The sequence below is a fragment of the Cibotium barometz genome, chromosome 53, assembly GCF_041138505.1.
Source record: "Cibotium barometz isolate CiBa-2024 chromosome 53, ASM4113850v1, whole genome shotgun sequence".
Classification (NCBI taxonomy): Eukaryota; Viridiplantae; Streptophyta; class Polypodiopsida; order Cyatheales; family Cibotiaceae; genus Cibotium; species Cibotium barometz.
The window spans coordinates 3,400,908-3,407,541 of record NC_141098.1 but is presented as its reverse complement, the minus strand read 5'-3'; positions in this window follow the sequence as shown (position 1 = coordinate 3,407,541).

Here is a 6,634-nt window from a genome sequence, read left to right as displayed (position 1 = left end):
GTGGTCTTATAAAGAAGATATATATGAAGTATAAGAATTGAATCATATAGACTCTTACTGAACTGCTCTATGTTGTTGTTAGAGGATTGAAAGAATTACGTTGACTTGCGAGGCTAATATAGATATCTTCACTAAGGATTAGCGTAGTTTGAGAGGTTTGTAATTTGAAGGAAAAATCTAGGTGATGGGTTGTACCATTGACCAGGCTTTCGCCCACTATGGTCCACCCATCCAAAGATGTACTTGGAAGTTGTCGATGGTGAGGCTTTGATGCAAATGTTCTCCAGTGCATGAGTATGGATATGTACTCATGCAATTGTAGATGAAGTGGGACACTTTTTAGTATCATGGTCAAAGGTTTTACAATATATGTAGTAGAGAAAAACAGGTGCCTTGTATGCACAATGGGGATTGGGATGGTCATATAGTGATTGCACTCAACACAAGGTATTTCATTCCTCACTTGTAGAGGCATTAAGGATGCTTGGTTTTGAAGGAGCTCATCTTCTCTTAGAGATGTCGATTGAAAGCTTTGAAGCAAGGTTGCATATAATTCAGGGAATGACAATTCCAAGACTGATCATTCTTTAGCCGTTGCTTCACTTGGTTTAGATGAGGAACATCTCATAGCATGATCATCTTCCAGCATGTTATCATCTAAAGATACTGCTTCTTTACAACATTGATCGAATGTTTTCGGATTGGATATAATGATCAAGCTGTGTAAGTTGTTATTCTTTAAGCCCATCATGAAACATCTCTTCAATTGAATATCGTTTAATTTTTTCCATGACTCACAACGTGAGTCCAAGAGTTTTATCCGTAGGATAAAGTCCCTAATGGATTCATTTGGTTTACGCTCAATTGAATAGAGTTCTTTTGGAAAAGCCGTGGATGAAGGATGTTTTCACGGTTCTGAAGTTGGTCTTGATTGCCAACATCAATGTGATGAACCATGGACTAGCCTTTCCCTCTAAGCATAGGTACAACGCATGTACCTTGGTGGGACAATTGGGATTTCCAAAGGCTTCACATCTCTATTCAAACATTTGAATGAATTGAACAGGGTCTGTTGTTCTGTCGTATTTGCCCATAATTTTGAAAATCTGTATGGCCATATTTCTGTATGAGTCACTGAGGCCGTATGTGAGTGCTCTTGTTGGGAGAGACTCACTTAGTCCTTGGGCTACCCCCCTTTATAGAGTAGTCAGTATGTCTAAGGTGTGGGCATCCAGGAATGGGTTGATACCTATAGGATTTGTGGGAATGTTAGGTAAGGGACTAAAGCCCGGTGGGATCGGAGTGACAAGTGGTGTAAAACCCGATGACACGTTTGTTATGGGCATGGGCAAATTGCCTAAATGCTCCTTAATGAGCAAGTACACTTTTTTTTTTGCTTTTTATATTCTCTCACAGCTCGTTATAGCCTCAAGAGGCTTGGCGTACTCTTCGTTGGGTGAAACAGGTGTCCATTCGCTCTAATTAGCTTAGGCGCTGTGTATGTGAATGACCTCTTAGAGACAATTTTTCAGAAAAAGTGCATGCTAGTAGCTTCCTAGATGAAAGAGGAGGTCCTAAAACCTATTTTCTATCATTGTCTTAAGACGAAAAAAAAATTAAATTTTTTTCTATTTTGCAACACGTTTTTAAGGGTGTTCCAAAAAGAATTTTGAAAAACTCTGTATGAGAGAGTTGTAGTATTTTTGGAGTACTACAACTTTGTTTCCCTGAGTTGTCTATGATTTTATCGTTTAGACCCTCAAAAAGTAGCTCGAATATGATTCGTCGTCGTTTTCGCACTGTTTTTACGATTTTTCGTGGTTTTTTGGATTGTTTTTTTGCCTTGATTCTGAGTCAATTTTTAAGGCTACTAGTGGGAGGCCAAAACAATTGATTTTGACTTCGAACGGTTGGTCCAAAGTTGAAGAGCTCCATGTCAGCTTTTCGATGAGCCCTAGAGTGCCTTCATCGGATATACGGTCTAGGAGATACGTGCCTCCAAACAAGGGTGTTTTCCAGAGTTTTTTTTTTGGGGGGGGGCCAACGGACCCCCTTTCACGTCGTGAACTAGCAAGGTGCAGTTCATGGCGTGAAGCGAACTTCACGAAAAAGTTAAATTCGATTTTTTTTTGGTTGCCACGTTAACGAAGGGTCTCATGCGGTGAACCGGACTTTACGAAAAAGTTAAATTTGAATTATTATTTTTTTGCTACGTGAACGAAGGGTCTCACGTCGTGAACCGAACTTCACAAAAAAGTTATATTTAGTTTTTTTTTTCGCGTGAACGAAGGGTCTCATGCCATGAACCCTTAGCATTTGACACCATGAACTGGACTTCACACGAAAAAGTTAAATTCGATTTTTTTTTCTCGCGTGTGAACGAAGGGTCTCATGCCGCGAACCCTTAACGTTTCACGTCGTGAACTGGACTTCACAAAAAAGTTACATTATTTTTTTTTCGCATGAACGAAGGGTCTCACGCTGTGAACCCTTGGCGTTTCATGCCGTAGACCGGACTCCATGAAAAGATTAAATTCATTTTTTTTTTGCGCAAACTCCTAGGGCGTGAAACCTTAGACCGTGAAGTTGCAGAAATGGTTCACGGCATGAACCATTTTTCGAAAAAAAAATTAGCCTAGTGGAAAATACAAATTTCCTTTTTTTGGGGGGAATTTTTTTTTGAATTTAAAATTAAGAAGATATGGGCATTTTCCCAAAAAGGTAAGTGGGAATAAAAAAGGTCAACCTTTTTATGACACCCCTTACACCCTTCATAAATAACCCCCAAAATGGACAATTTGACAACTCATGAGCATCCTCATTGAATTTTTTATTTTTTATTTTTTAGATCGATGGACCCCCTTTCACGTCATGAACTAGAAGGGTGCAGTTCACAGTGTGAAGCGTACTTTACAAAAAAGTTAAATTCATATATTTTTTTAGTGTTGCGTGAATGAAGGGTCTCATGCCGTGAACCTTAGTGTTTCACCCCGTGAACGTCGGCCTTCACCAAAAAGTTAAATTTGATTAAAAAAAATTGGTCGCGTGAATGGAAGGTCTCATGCTGTGAACCCTTAGCATTTCATGCCGTGAAGCGGACTTCACGAAAAAGTTAAATTCGATTTTTTTCGCGTGAGACGAAGGGTCTCACGTCATGAACCCTTAGCGTTTCACGCCATGAACTGGACTTCACGAAAAAATTAAATTCGATTATTTTTTTCCTCCCTCTACGAGATAGAACTAGGTCTTACCTATTAGTCATATCTTTGCATCTTTACATGGTCGAGGCATCGACGAGTAGGAAATTTTTTTCTCTTGTTAGATCTAGTAGACTATCTTAAGGTTTCCCCTATTTAGGATGGGGGGGGACCTTACAGAAGAGATGTGCATTGTGTGCTAAAATGTAGCGAGTTGAAGGCATTCAGCCACCATAAGTTGTAGAAGTTCAGGTAGCTGTCATGGATTTTACGAATTTGGATTTGTCATTGGGAATTTTACTAATTATTCTGGCAAAAAGAAAGCCAAAATATATTAGTCGTGGAAGAAATTTGAAGTGATATTACCGAGAACATGTAAGTTTTTCGAGAACATGTCCGGTTTGTCGAAAGTGGTATTGTTGAGATGATGTGCGACTATATATTGAAAGTTTCTCAAAAAGAAAGAATTCTCCATAAGCATTCAAAATTGTGCTCTTCTAAACCCTTATGTTCAATTGTGAAGAAGCAAGATATATATATATATATATATATAAAACCTTTAGCTTTCTTAGCATAAAGCAAGGTTTTAAATTTAGCTAAACTATACACACACACACACACACACACACACACACACACACACACACACACACACACACACACACACACAACCTTAACTTACCTTAGCATTAAGCAAAGAGGGTTGGAGGAAAAGAAATGGGCGACAGCGCACAAGAGAGAGAGAGAGAGAGAGAGAGAGAGAGAGAGAGAGAGAGAGAGAGAGAGAGAGAGAGAGAGAGAGAGAGAGAAGGCTTCATCGGCCAGCGCTAGAAGGAGAGAGAGAGAGAGAGAAGGAAAAGCTAATAAAAAGAAAAAGAAAAAGAATTTAAAACGTTTAAGTTCTTTAATAGTAAAGCTTGGAAAAAGAAAAGAACCCTTAAGCGACTGATTTGTGCAGCGCACAAGTGATTTAACAAAGTAATTTAGTATATATTTCTTTGTAGTGTGCCATTGAGAGGAAGGGGAAGATGAATTGAAGTAGAAAGAGATGTTGAGGGTGGTTCCGGGGCCTCCAAGATGAGGGAAATTCAAATGTGGTGTCTGATCGGAAAGAGGGATTGAAAACAAAAAAACCACTTTTGGATTTGAAATCATTTTTGGAAGTGGTTTTCCACCTTTGATGGACCATTGGGTAATAGAATTGTGGGTTTTTGTTACCCATTGGATAGAATTTAAGCTTTTGTGAAAAACCTTAGGCTTTTGTATGCTTTGAATGAAAGTTTTTATCTTGGGCCAAGCTTTTCCACCTCTTTATCCACTAGCTCTTCACGGCTTTAATCAATTGTAATCAAATGGCTCTGATACCATTGTTGTGGGAGGTTGACATGAACCCATAAAAATGATTGCAATAAATAAAATATTAAAAAATAAATAGAACAAACAAGATACTCAATACTCGATATTGGGTCCAATCTTCCCCCACACAAGAGTGGGCCCAGGCTTCCTCTTGGTGTACTTAAATATATTTCATGAGTAGCCTTTGGGGCTCAAAATAGTATACTTTTACAAAAATGTTGACTTCCTCAAGAATAGTATTATTCAAAAGTGGCTTGTTCAAAAATAGCTTTCTTGAGCGTGTAAGCTAGGCTTCTTTTAAAAATAGGTGTGAGTCTTGAACCTTATAAAAGTGCACGTCTTGAAAAATAAAATATGCACTAGGGAGCTTTCACATCAATAAATATGAATAGCGTCCAAATAAATTATTGGCGCTTTTTGGTCACAAAATCAAATATTATTTGTCGATATTCAAAATTTATCATCTCAGTGTATATTTCCTAATCGTCACCAACTCGCCTCCATTATCTCGTCCAATGATCTGCACTTGCATCAACTAGCCAATCAATTAATAAATTAATTGATTAAAATAAATATCTATATAAATTTTCATATCAACAAGACGATGCAACTAATACTTTCCACGCATGCCGATTCACCCACGTACGCATAAAGTAAGCTACGATCGCTCGAGTTTAGAAAGGCATCCCAATCTAAACCCTCTAGGAGAATTCATAACACAAAAACCTGGGAATATAAATATTTCATGAATTCTTTTTAAGAATCCATAATAACACAACATGGGAATATATAAAATATTCCATGAATTCATCCTCAATAACATTGCCAAAGCCCTGTAAAGGTATACCTCACCCAACTCCCCTTTGTGAAATCATATTAGTGCTTCCATAAGGGCCTTCATTGAAGCAAAATAAAGTAATTGAACCAAGCAAAGCCTCACCACAAATAGCCAATCTTGCTACTAGTGGTTCTCGCGACCGCCATGGTGACATCCACCATTATTTTCCATAGTTTTAGAGTTTTCTCTAGAGACACACGTGGCTACTACCATTCCACACATTGACCCCAACCTCAACACTCTTACCTCAACCTCATCACTCTTGCAAACACCCTTGCCCTTGAAATTGTAGGCATCATCAACTTTTAAAGATAGTATCATGACCTTCGTGAAAGCCCTTGCCTTTTGCACCTTGGGTCCCTTCACATCCCAAGAGGCCTGTGATCTTTACCATGCCTTACAACCAAATAAAATGTTGACCACTCAAACCAGTTGGCTTGAGCTAGATATGATGGTTGTCATGACATCCAAGGATATGATCCAATGCCAATATAACTAGATGTTTACCAAGGAATCCTAACTTGCCATGGAGATGTAGAAAACCAAGAATCTAATTGACAACCTTCTCAAAGTGGAGATAGGGACCCACCCTTGAGGCTAGCTATGTCTTAGCTCTGTCTCTTCAAGTAGCTAATGAATAGAAGACCATCTCAAGGAAGTTGAGGAAAAAGCCACAAAGTTTAAGTGATTCCATGAAGAGTCAAAATGCACATCACCTCTTACAATAATCCAAAGAAGAAACACTTGTTAGATATCCAGGCATACCTCAACTCCAAAGAACAAGACTTCATGCATGCTCTCAAAGCTAAAGAAGAGGACATCACCTCTTAACAATCCAAAGAAGATTCCATGAAGAGTCAAAATGAACATCACCTCTTACAACAATTCAAAGAAGAAACCCTTGTTATGAAGGCATACCTTAACTTTGAAATCCAAGATTTCATGCACTCTCTCATGTTGGAATGGAGATAAAGGTATCAACACACATATAAATGTAACAAGTAAGGATAGATATAGAGAAGCACAACACTCAAAGTAGATTAATGAGTATGAGTGATTTGACATGATAAGGGGCTGGTCAAGACCTCGGTCGACCTTGCTACGCGAGATGTCCTCCATTGACTCTCCGTCAGCAGTTACAACTTTAACAGTTAGGTCTTCATGACCTTAATCCACAAGACGGTCAAAATGCTTCCCCAGCATTCTTGACATAAAACAGTCATTTACAAACAGTCACAAAATA